A 7,148-nucleotide genomic window follows, 5' to 3' on the forward strand; every position below is an offset into this window, starting at 1 on the left:
CCCCTCGGCAAAGATGGGACTGTAAACATTAATAAGAATATAAAGTGCAACGGATTGAAATATATTAAAAATGTATAACACATAAAAATATAACGACATGGTAAACCTCCCCCATCATATGTTCCAAGTGGATACCTGAAACTACGGATAGTACTGAACCCCCCCTATATGTGCTATGTTTTTTCTATATATACATACCTACGACAAAGTTTAATTTATAAATTAGCCACAGTAAGAGATTAATAACTATAACAAATAATAGAACAATTATAGCCATATACATTAAGGAATTATGATTAACGTTTTCAAGATGTCATAGGGTTTGTGTTTAAAAGAACTCTTATCTTTAGCTGGGTGAAGTGGCTCATGCCTATAATCCTAGCACTTGGGAGGGAGGCCGAGGTGGGTGGATTGCTTGAGATCAGGAGTTCGAGAACAGCCTGAGCAAGAGCTAGACCTTGTGTCTACTGAAAAAAATAAAAATAAAAATAAAAAAATTAGCTGGGTGTTGTGAGGAGTGCCTATAAACCCAGCTGGCTGAGGCAAGAGGATTGCTTGAGCCCAAGAGTTTGAGGTTGCCGTGAGCTATATAATGATACCATGGCACTCATCGGATAAATAAATAAACAAATTTAAAAACTCTTTTATTTATTTATTTTCTGAGACAAAGTCTCACTTTGTCACCCAGGGAACCCTGGGTAGAGTGCCATTGATACAGGATTCCACCACTAGACAGGGAGCCCCCCACTCTCTAGGCCCAGGTGAGCTCCGAGGTCAGACCCCCATTTCCAGGCATAAGCAGACTGCCTTTTTCGGGACACACCTCTGGGCTCTCACAGGATCACGAACAAAGCAGCCTGTGAAGGTTACGGGGTGGTTCCACCTTGGGCAGGAGCACACACCCTAATCCCTTCTCAGGGACAAAGACTGTAAAGGACTGATAACCTCGCCCTAGGGGAGGAGGAACTACATGCATTCATTTGTTAATGCACTCACTAACTTTGAAAAGAGGTTTTCCATCTACCAACTGCCAGCCATGTGTAATCCTCTAGACTTAAGACCCCTAGATAAAAGAGCCCACATGGAGACTACCGAGTGAATTCTTCAGAACTTTCCCCCTTCCAGTAGCTCCGGTGCTTTTTACTTCTTCTGTATTCCTTTCTAACTTCTAATAAAATTCCTATCTTACGACTAATCCGTGGTCCGTGGGTTCATTCTTCAAATCCCCAAGACCAAGGACCTACCGAAGAGCAAAATTCCGGTATCGCCATGACATCATAGCTCACAGCAACCTCAGTCTTTTGGGCTGATCAAGAGATCCTCTTTCCTCATCTGCCAAAGTAGCTGGGACTACAGGCACCCCCCCAACCACACCCAGCTATTTTTACAGACGGGCTCTCACTCTTGCTTAGGCTGAGCTTAAGCGATCCATCCGCCTCAGTTTCCCAGAGTGCCAGGATTACAGGTGTGAGCCATGGTGCCCAGCCCACGAACTCTTATCTTCAGAGATACATGTGGAAATAATCATGGATAAAACTATATAACATTTGTTTTTGGCTTCAATATAATGGATGTAGAGGGGGAGGGTGGTGGTGAGAATCTAAATGAAACAAGATCAGCTGAGAGTTATAGTTGTTGCAACTGAGTGGTAAGTTGAGCTTTATTTATTTATTTTCTTTTTTGAGACAGAGTCTCACTATGTTGCCCTGGGTAGAGTCACCTCACAGCAACCTCAAACTCGTGGACTTAGGTGATTCTCTTTCCTCAGCTCGCAAATTGCTGAGACTACAGGCACCCACCACAACGCTGGGCTATTTTTTGGCTGCAGTTGCCATTGTTGTTTAGCAGGCCTGGGCTGGGCTTGAACCCTCCAGCTTCGGTGTAAGTGGCCAGCGCCCTACTCAGTGAGCTACGGGCACTGAGCCTAAGTTGAGCTTTAACATACAACTGTTTCTACTTTGGGATACCTTGGGCATTTTCCACAGTTAAAAAAACAAAGCAACTGCTCAGCACCTGTAGCTCAAGCAGCTAATGCACCAGCCACATACACCAGAGCTGGCAGGTTCAAATCCAGCCTGGGCCTGCCAAACAACAATGACAACTACAACCAAAAAATAGCTGGGTGTTGTGGTGGGCACCTGTAGTCCCAGCTACTTGGGAGGCTGAGGCAAAAGAATCGCTTGATGGAGGTTGCTGTGAGCTGTGATGCCACAGCACTCTACCCAGGGTGACAGCTTGAGGCTCTGTCTCAAAAAGAAAAAAAAAAAAAGGCAAAACTATCTGAGCTCCAGCCTACAGGAAGAAGGAAGGGAAGAGAGAGGCTTTCTCCATCCTTTTAAGGTCACTTCCCTGAAGTCACACACGGTTCTGCTTACATTCTGTTGGTTAGAACTTAGCCATGTGGCTGTACCAAGCTTCAAAAGAAGGCAGAAGGGCAGCTGGTACCTGTGGCTCAAAGGAGTCGGGCACCAGCCCCATGTGCCAGAGGTGGTGGGTTCAAACCCAGCCCTGACCAAAAACTGCAAAAAAAAAAAAAAAGAAAGAAAGAAAGAAAAGAAGAAAGTGGAAAATGTAGTCTTTATTCCAGGCATCCTGTACCCATAAAAATTCGGAGTTCTTTTACTGAGGAAGCAGGAGGAAGAGATACTACAAAAACTTTAGCTATCCTGGCTACACTGGCAAGGGCAAAATATCTATTTAAAAATTAATTGGGCCATATTGTTCCCTTCCTCCCTCTCTGATAACGTTATACAGAAAATATTAATAATGGTCCTTTGGAATTTGAGCAAAATGGATCATGAGTATGACAGATTTTTGGTTGCTATGCCACAATTCTCCCTAACACTAACCATAAGTTTTGCTGTCCTGAAATGTAAGGCAAGATGAACACCTCTTAGTTATCTATAGATCAAATACCACAATGATAAACCACATCAAAACATTAATCTTTGTTAGAATACAGAATTTTTCCAAGTTCAGTGCAATAGAGAAAAACTGAACAATCATTATGGCCTGATCTCATAATGGTAAGACGCAGTGGCAGACGCACACGTTCCCTTCCAAAAATGTGGGCCACTAACTTACATGGACCCTGGACTGCCACGGGATAAATTCATCCGCCCAGAAAACCTTCAGCACGCTTACTAAGTATATGCAGGTAGATTTAAATAATCATCTATCCAGCCCTCCTGCGGGCTGTACACTCAAGTGCCACTGTCTGCCTACTCCAGTGATGTGGCATCAACAACCCAACTCCTTAGGGGCTTATGTGACATGATCACTTAATGTTTGACCAGTAAATGCCAAACAGCTTTAGCTTTTACCATTGCTATTTTTTTTTTACATGTCGTCAGCAGTATATATTTATTATTTGTGAACGGTCAAAAACTACAAGGCCCATTATTATGAGTAACCACACATATGAAAAAAAAACATCACTACTTTAAAGTCAGCACTGCCCAGCACTTGAAGCAGAATTCTTAAATACAAATTTTTAAATGTAATAAAAGTAGCTTTAACATAGAGAGATAGTTAGAACTACCTATTTTTGAAGGTATTAAGAAGGTAAGAGGTGCCTGTGTACTGTGATTAAACTCACTAAAGAAACACTGGTATGTTAATGGAAAGTTTAAGTTAATGTAAGAACCTTCATTAAAAACCCATAGTAACAAAAAAAATCTTTAAGATCTTAATGATAGGGAACAGAATCATTCACTTAAATGAAAACAAATTTTTTTTAAATCTTCATTTTTATTTATTTTTTTATTTATTTTTGAGGCATAGCCTCAAGCTGTGGTCCTGGGTAGAGTGCTATAGCATCGCAGCTCACAGCAACCTCCAAGTCCTGGGCTCAAGCAATTCTCCTGCCTCCACCTCCCAAGTAGCTGGGACTACAGATGCCCACCACAACACTCAGCTATTTTTTGGTGTAGTTGTCATTGTTGTTGTGGCAGGCCTGGGCTGGATTCAAACCCACCAGATCTAGTGTATGTGGCTGGCGCCTTAGCCACTTGAGCCACAGGTGCCGAGCCTCAATCTTCATTTTTAAAGACAACCTCAGATAGTGAAATAAAAATTTATTCTGTGAAAGATTGCTGGAATTAGAATTTTCCATATTCCTTCATGCCCAAACCAAAATCTAAAAATGACCAAGTTGATATGTGAAATTCACTGGACGTTTAGCACAGTACCAGCACTGACCATTTTTTTCAAAGCCAGGTCTTTGAAAGGCATACCTTTCTGCTGTCCAAATTGAGATTTTTTTACTTGAAAAAGGAATCAGAGCTCACTGATTACGTATCTGTAGGAGATCTAATCTCTTAATTTTTTAATTAAACGAACTGAGACTTGGGAAGGCTAAATGATTTGTTTCAAATGCTATACCACAGGAAACAAACAAAAAGAAACTATTAACTTTTTTTAAATCAAATTCTCCTTTATTAGGGGAAGGGGAGATGGCCAAAGTAAAGCAATTGAAGATGAAATGTTAAAATGAAGCTCTACCCAAATTAACCTAATAAAAGGCACACAAGGGTGGCGCCTGTGGCTCAGTGGGCAGGGTGCTAGCCCCATATATCAACAGTGGCAGGTTCAAACCTGCCCTGGCCAAACTGCAACAAAAAAATAGCTGGGCGTTGTGGTGGGCACCTGTAGTCCCAGCTACTTGGGAGACTGAGGGAAGAGAATCACCTAAGCCCAAGAGCTGGAGGTTGCTGTGAGCTGTGATGCCACACCATTCTACCAAGGGCAAAAAAGTAAGACTCTGTCTCTAAAAAAAAAAAAAAAAGGCACACCAAAAATTGGGAAAAGCTATTTTTGAAATCATATACAAAATTCTCCTCTGCTACCTCCCACTTCCTCAAATCTGCAAGCATTAATTTGCCTATCTGGGTTTAAATACAGTATTTAACTCCCAGGAAAAGTTACATTTGTGCATTCCCTAAATAAACTCGCAGCCTGTGAATTAAGAAATGAATAAATATAGAAACAGTGGTGAGTGATACAGACATCTCCACCATGTCACCTCAAAGCCCTCTGCCAGTCCCCCATTGCTGCCACCATTGCTTGAGAAAGCAACTATTTATCTTCATGTTACCCTGTCTGCGCCTCCGTCTCCCTACATGAGGAACTGTTATAATACTCTCTGCCTTATAGAGTTATTGTGACACTTACAGGTAATTTAAGGAAAGCCCCTGATTTTATCTGGCTATGGTTTGTTGGTCCCCACCAAATCTTGTGTTGAAATTTGATCTCCAACCTGGGGGTGTTAGAGGTGAACCTCATGGGAGGTGTTTGGGGCCTTGGGGGTATAACCTCATGAATGACTTGGTGTTGTGAGTGATTCTGGGGAGAACGCATTAGCTCCTGGCAGAGTGGGTTATACAACGAGGATGCTCGGGGTTTGGTCTCTCTTCCTTAGCGCTCATTTCCCCTTTGACTTTCTCTGCCATGTTTTGACCCAGCACAAAAGCCCTCACCAGAACTAAGCAGATGCCAGCACCCTGGTTCTCGTACACCCTGCAGAATCATGAGCCAAATAAATCTTTTTTCTTCTTGTTGTTAAACAAATTATCTACCCATGGGTATCCCTTTTTAAAGTAACAATAGTAGACTAAGATATCTAATAAGCTGCTTTAATTATCAAACAAGAATCTTCAGTTCAGACCACAATAAGGTATCCTTCTTATACACAGAAACAAATGATAACTGCTATTTTTGTCATAATCATCATGATTATTATTATTACAAGCCAAGAGTCAGTCAACCAGTGGCTGGGGAAGGGGAGGAGCAACCTGACTCCCGGCCTCTTCCTCTCCCTTCTGCCTAATAGGGTAAATGTGCAAACCCAAATCTCTATCTTTTTCCCTCTCCTGCTACCCCCGGCAATTTAAATAATTCCCAATGAGAAAAGTATGTCTTTCTTACAGCTTCAGAACACTTGCTTTTTTGCAGATTTTTTTTTGACCAGGGCTGGGTTTGAACCCGCCACCTCTGGCATATGGGGCCGGTGCCCTACTCTTTTGAGCCACAGGTGCTGCCCTTCAGAACACTTTCTAAGCTCCTTTTTTCTTTCCCCTCTATCCTACCTTTAACCAGTTAACTCAGCTAAATTGTCCATCTTGCCAGGTGCGAGGGCTCACACCTGTAATCCCGGCCCTTGGGAGGTGGAAGCAGGTAGATTGCCTTAGCTCGCAGGTTGGAGACCAGCCTGAGCCAGAGTAAGACCTTGTCTCTAAAAATAGCTGGGTGTTGTGGCAGGCGCCTCTAGTCCCTCCCAGCTACTTGGGAGGCTGAGGCAAGAGAATCACTTAAGCCCAGGAGTTTGAGGTTGCTGTGAGCTATGATGCCATAGCACTCTACTAAGGGTGACAAAAATGAGACTGCCTCCAAAAATAAATAAATAAATACAAATAAAAAGAAATAAATAAGTGGCAGCACCTGTGGCTCAGTGAGTAGGGCACCAGCCCCATATACTGAGGTGGTGGGTTCAAACCCAGCCCCGGCCAAACTGCAACAAAAAATAGCCGGGCATTGTGGTGTGCGCCTGTGGTCCCAGCTACTGGTGAGGCTGAGGCAAGAGAATCGCCTAAGCCCAAGAGCTGGAGGTTGCTGTGAGCTGTCACGCCACGCACTCTTCCAAGAGCAACAAAGTGAGACTCTGTCTCTAGAAAAATAATAATAAAATAAAAATAAAAAATAAATAAATAAATTGTTCATTTCCATTTCCGTTTGTGAAAGGATCTTAATCAGGGCTTAATTATGCTTATGCTTTCATATAGTGAGTACTCACTATACCTAGCGCCATGTTAACTACTTCATGTACATTGTGTCAACCCACTTAATTTTTATAAAGGGTTAACATTGAGCCTACCTTGAAGAATAGGAGTTATTATTATCACTCTTATTATTATCGTCTCTATTTTACATCAAAGAACCTGGGGTTTGAACAATAAAAGCCCATAGTTACAAGTCATTTGAGACAGAAATCTAATTCAGGCCATCTTCCCAGCTGCAAAAGACCATTCTCTTAACCTCTCTTCTATATTGCCAAAGAAAAGGCAAGTAGGCTCGGCGCCTGTGGCTCAAGTGGCTAAGGCGCCAGCCACATACACCTAAGGTGGCGGGTTCGAATCCCCAGCCCGGGCCCG

Source organism: Otolemur garnettii, unplaced genomic scaffold (genome assembly GCF_000181295.1).
Source record: "Otolemur garnettii isolate 467f Iridium unplaced genomic scaffold, OtoGar3 scaffold00163, whole genome shotgun sequence".
Classification (NCBI taxonomy): domain Eukaryota; kingdom Metazoa; phylum Chordata; class Mammalia; order Primates; family Galagidae; genus Otolemur; species Otolemur garnettii.